A 5,914-nucleotide genomic window follows, 5' to 3' on the forward strand; every position below is an offset into this window, starting at 1 on the left:
GCTTTATTTTTGGTCTCAAAAATAAGTGCCTCTTTAAGGTTTATTAGTTTATTTTCAAAACTTGCTTTCCACTGAATTATTATCTCACTATCTGGATCCTCTTTAAAATATTCTTCAAGTTCTTGCTGGATGGCTTTATATTTTTCTGTAACTGGAGCCTGAAGAGTGCTTGCTGTGAGTTGCTGGATTTTCCCATTCTTAATCTGGTTAATGAGCTGGTTCTGCAAAGCTAGCACATGACTCCTCAGCTGCCAGGTCCAGGAGTTATACATGTCTTCCAGTTTGCTCATGGCCATGACCTCTCGGGTGTTCCTGAAGCTGAAGATAAAGTTCTCATTCACTAGGGCTCTCCACAAATCTTGAACTCGCAATTTCACATCTGAGATCTTCATGATGCTTCCCCTAGATTCCTGTTTGGCAGCCATAAGAATTCTGCTTTTCAGATCCTGGACATTGTGGCTGTAGCGAGGATTAGGTGGGGCCATTGGGGGATTGCCATCCCAGAGGTGAGCAAAGTAGAAGACATCAGTATTGACATCAAATTTAATGACATCACCAAAGCGGGTTACAGCTGAGCACTGTTCTTGCTCAGCTGCTGTTGCTGCCATTTCATCTAGTTTCTGCCCTAACAACCTCCTTCCTTCCATAGTTTGATCTTTAGCTGTGACTTCCCCCACATTCTGATGGACAAAAAGGCAATTTGGGGAAAATTTTACCTGTTTCATCCTCATAAATGCCTGAACCACTATTTGTAGAATATCTTGAATTTCTGACGGATTTTCTCCAAAAATATTGATCAGAGTCAAGTTTCCAAGTCCAATGACAAAGGTTGCCAACTCATTGTCACGATTTTTTGATTTACTGCTGAGTTGTGGGGCCCGAAGGCCTTCTGTGTCCACAACAAGCACAAAGTCAAAGCCCAGTTCCTCGGTGAAAGTCTCCTCCACCTTCAGGAGCTGCATGTTGGCCCCCCGGGTACACCTCCCAGCACTGACAGAGAATTGCAGCCCAAAAAGTGCATTCAGCAGAGTGGACTTCCCTGAGCTCTGTAGGCCAAGGATGCAGAGAACAAACAGCCGTTTGTTTCCAAGTTTCTCAGAGACCTTGTCAAAAAGAGCTGCCACCCACTTTAGAGGCACATATGAAGCATCCCCATCCATCAGCTCAATGGGAACACCAGATATCAGCAGATCTGCAGCGATCTGGGGAAGGGAGAGATAAAGGGTATCTGTAGTGGGGGAAGCTTCTTCCAGAGCTTCATAGATCTGGCCAACTTCTCTGAGAAGTTGCTCAATTCCCAATGTACAGTCACTAATCTCTTTGGAGATAGCTTCTATGCCTTTTTGGAGGTGAGTGCTCTTTGGTGCCTTTTGTATCTCTGACCACAAATGGTTTTTCTTTTCATTCAGTTGTTCCAAGTGTCCTGCAGTCACGTTGTCCAGAAACACACTCAGCCATTGCAAAAAGTAGTGTGCGGTTTGAGTTTCTGAGTGATTTTGGAGAATTTCAAGGACAGACTTCATTAATTCATTGAGAGGAAAGGCTTTGGTCAACTGTTGATTCCGTATCCTTTGCTTTTCTGTCTCAATCTCACTCTTATGTTGTTCAATGCTTTGATTCTCTTTTTCTCTTAGATGATAGAGTTCTTTGTCCTTTTTACACCAACGATGCCATAGGTCTCCCTGAAGGGGCAGTAAGTTTTCCTTCACCTGAGATATCTCTAATGTTCTCAATAGAGCCATTAGGACCTCTGCCTTTTCTTTGGCTTCCCTGCAGTCTCTCTGGTCTTCATCAATAAGGAATCCTTGTTTGCGAGCAATTGGGGTACAGTCCTCTAAGCTTAGAGCCGTGTCTGAGAGCTCCAACAAGCGTCTGATTGTAGAAACAAGCTCCTCTGTTAATTCTGCTTCATTTCTGTTCCTGATTCCAATTACCACTTTTTGGCTAGAATTATTGTCCATGTTTCTCTCTTTGTTATCAACTAAATAGATCAAAGGTCTTGGTGACTGGCCCAGATCACGAATAATTTTTTGGTTTTCTTTATTGTCCTCAGTAGTTGACATAAGAACGACAATGAGAGAAGAGACCTCCTGCAGGAAAATGAGTTGCTTCTTATGTTCCTTTGCATCTCCATGGAGATTGGTGAAGGTCACACAGTTGTCAAATCTGTCCTCGTCATCCCCTCCAGGACAGAACCAGCAGATTTCCACCACTCCCCCCATCAAGAGAGAGTCTTTGGTGCTCCCTCTGCAATGTCGGTGGAAAAAGACATCATGTTTACGTTTACTGAGAAGACAGTTCATGATCTGAGATTTGGAAGCAGAGAAGCCATTTCCAACTCTTATAAAGGACACAATGGGGGTAGAGACATGACACATCTGCTTATTCTTGTGATTTATCTTCTCTCTTGGTGATTTCCTTGCTTCTTGCCAGCTCCTTCTAATTTGACTGAGAGACCAGAGAGAGAATTCAATTTGAGAACTGCAGGGATTAGGTATGAGAAGAGGGAGTGCAAACTGGCAAATGGAAAGTTTGGACAAAATATACTGTCTGGCAAAATCATCTGCACAGTGAAGAATTGCCATCTGAATATCCATTGGGTGAATGTGGGGCCTACATTTAGAGGGTGAAGGGCTAATGGGAGTATCCCTGTCTTCAAACAAGTATTTATATGAGTCAAAAGCCTCATTGCCCTCATTTGAGGCACTTGAATTGATTTGATTCTGTGTGTCTCCATCATCTCTGAAGACCAGGTATCTCAGCTCATAATCCAGCACTTGTAGCTTCTGAAGGAAACATTGGTGAAGCTCCCTTTCAGAACAGGGTTTGCTGTTGTACACAGAAGTCTTGTTGATCAGATGGAAGTTAGTTCTGCTCATCTTTTTTGGATAGAAATGTTCTAAGCCTAGATGCTGGAGTAACTCTAAGAAGGCTGTATCTTTAATGACTTCTCCTTTGATATCAGCATTCTCATGTGGTTTATGGGGTTGTTTCCTTTCATGGAAAATACTTTGCAAGTTTTTACTTAGATCATCCATTTGCAATGCAGAGATGGTGGCATCATAGTTATCATCAATGAGCAATCTCAAGTCTTTCTCTAGGTTTTCCCAATCATAATCTGCTCCTTGTTTGGAAAGGACATGGACAACTTCTTTTGACAAAGATTTTCCCATGTGATGTTTTATTAATGTCAAGCGTTGTGTTTTCTCCTCTGGAGAAACAGCTGTGACTCTAATAGTAGCTGTCAGACTTGTGAGAACCAGGAATGCCTGGGCTCTGTAGGTGCAATTTTTTTTGAGTTCCTGGTATTTATGTTGGGCAGTTTGCATTTCATTCACTAGGAAGTCTAATTCCTCACACCTCAGGAGATACTGAAAATGTTTATTTACCACATGATACCCTGCACCAGCTGCAATGGAAAGTAGCAAGAGCTGTGTGTCTGGCTGCTCTGTTTCTTGGAGGTAATTCACGAAGCAGCCAAGAGACAAACTGACCTCGTAAGTGGCCTTTCTTTTAGCTTCTTCCACTGTTTCTGCAGACTCAGATTTGGCCATCACTTCCCTGAGGGCATTGTGGGTTTTCTTTAAGATTTTAATTAATTCAGAAAATTGGGAGATGTTGATGTGCTCTTCTTCTGCATCTGGCTGGAAGACCCACTGCATGATGGAATGAGCCTGAGGAAAGTCATTCACTCTGTAGATATGAGGATACAAAAGGCTGTGCAACTGAGATTTAATAAATTTAGTTTCATAGACAGAAGAATATTTGTAAAAGTTAGCAGTGTTTACCAGAAAATTCTGCAGACCCCAATCTGTGAGGCATATGTTAACCCAAGTGTCATAACTGTTTGTTCTTTGACTCAGTATTTGCATGAAATTTATCAGTTTTTGAAGCTTCTCTACAGGACCAGATACCTCCCAGGATTTCACATCCTCTAGGGAAACCCCAGCCTCCTCCTCAGCACTCAGTAATTCTTCTCCATCCTGGGTCTGGGCAGTGAGGCCAGTCAGAGCAGTGTAGCTATCCTTCAGTAAGCTGGCTACCTGACATGGATCCTTAAAATCACTTCTGTGGTTGGAGAGGATGATGTCCCAAACGGGCACCAGCTGAAGGCCCCGGTCAATGATCTGCCTCGTTTGAGAACCGTTCACGAGCCTCGCTTTCCACTGGAGAAAGGCCTTTGCTTCTGGTGGGCACCTGTCTGGGCCACAGATAATTGGACTTTGGTTTGGAGACTTTGGAAGGTTGTGCTTTGGGTGGATATTTCTAAACGAGAGCGTGACTCATCCACACCTGCAGCAACTTTCACACCAAAGCAGCTATAGCTGCCCCTTATGTAACCATTCAGGGCCTCTGCTGACTGCTGTTTTACTTCTGCCAGCTGCTCACTTCGGAAACCCTCTGATACGGCTTTCCACCAGTAGATTCCTCCCAGGTGCAGAGGACCCTGGTTGACATGAGAGCCAAACCTGTGGAAGAAAGCTTCAGTCTTGCGCCTCAGCAAGGGGAGTCTGTCTGTGTCTGCAGACTGACTCAGAAGGTTTTCAATGCATTTCAGTTCCTGGAGAGCAGCCTTGGAGAACTGGAGCTGATCCATGGGAAAGTGGCAGGAGGCAAGTGGGACATAGCTGAACTTGGTAGAGCAGAAATAGGAGTGCTCAGGACGTGATTGTTGGGTTTCCTTGGATTCTGAATGTTTGCTGTGGTCCATACCAGCTTCTAAGATAAATCCCCAACCTCCGCCCTTGGCTGAGGCAATTACACTAAAGCCCAGCTTCTCTGTCATCTGGGTGAACTGGGATTCTTCTTGAGAAGATGTAAATTCCCTGGTTTCCATCCGTGTGCTGTGCTCAGGGCCAAAGAGCAAGAACTTCTTGGGGACACTGAGTAGCTCTTCTCTCTTCTCTAGAAGGCTCCCGTGGGAGCTGTTTTTGTAAATTCCCTGCAGGGCCAGCCCTCCAGATGCCCATCTCACGAGATCTCTATCTGGGAGGTTTTGCCTGTGAGACAGTGTGCCCTCCATGAGGTTGAGTTGTCCCTGCATGTGTTCCATCACTTCTCTTAAGGATTTTTCGGGGGGTGGCCAGTACTCTTTGGGAATCTCCATGGCCTGCCTCAGCTCTGCCTCTTTTTTCCTCACTGCCTCTTCTTTTCGTTGCCTCCCTTGTGATAGCAAGTCTCTTAGCCCCTGCAGTGCCTGTTTGGCCTTCTTCTGTTCTTTCTTTATCATTTTCACCTGAGACTCCTGTAACTTTGAAAGGCTATTTGAGTTAAGTAGCTTCTCCAGGGCCCTTTTCTCCCAGAAATTTTGTGCCTGGGATTTCAGCTTCTGCAGGTCTTCTTCTTCAATGTGTTGTAAGGCCTGTGCACAGGTCACACCCAGCTGTTCCTGAAGCTTTGGCAACCAGTACTCAACTGCCAGTCCTACTTCTCTCAGCATCTCTTGGAGATCTTGCCTCCTTTTGCCTCTGACAATGGGCTCATTAGAGGTGGAGTCTGCTGTGTCCATCACTGTGAAAAGAAAAGTCACTCAGTTAGTTTCTGTCATGAACTTAGGCAGCATAAGCCACCTCAAAATAAGGATAAGACTACTAAAGATGCAAGTCTCTGCCATGGCAGGTGTGTTTAATGGTTAGAGTATTAGACTGAACACCATAGGGTCATAGGTTTGATTCCTGAACAAGGGCTCTACCAGGGTTGTGGATTTGATCCCTGCTCCCAGTTGGGCAGGGAGGTTGTGGGGGTTGGGTGGTTGTGGTGGTGGGAGGCAACCGGTGGATGTGTCTATCTCACAGTGATTTTTCTCTCACTCTTTCTCTCTCTCCCTTCTTTCCTCACTTTCCTTCCCACCTTCCCTCCCTTTCATACTCACAGAAAAGCAATGAAAATAATATCTTTAGGTGAGGATTAACAA

At 44.7% G+C, this 5,914-nt stretch overlaps 1 pseudogene; it reads right to left on the reverse strand.

Annotated features, from left to right (window-relative positions):
- LOC102423667 overlaps positions 1–5,509 on the reverse strand; it is a 7,281-nt pseudogene extending 1,772 nt beyond the window's left edge.
- Between the last annotated feature and the right edge of the window lie 405 nt (positions 5,510–5,914).

Source organism: Myotis lucifugus, unplaced genomic scaffold (genome assembly GCF_000147115.1).
Source record: "Myotis lucifugus unplaced genomic scaffold, Myoluc2.0 scaffold_904, whole genome shotgun sequence".
NCBI classification, from domain to species: domain Eukaryota; kingdom Metazoa; phylum Chordata; class Mammalia; order Chiroptera; family Vespertilionidae; genus Myotis; species Myotis lucifugus.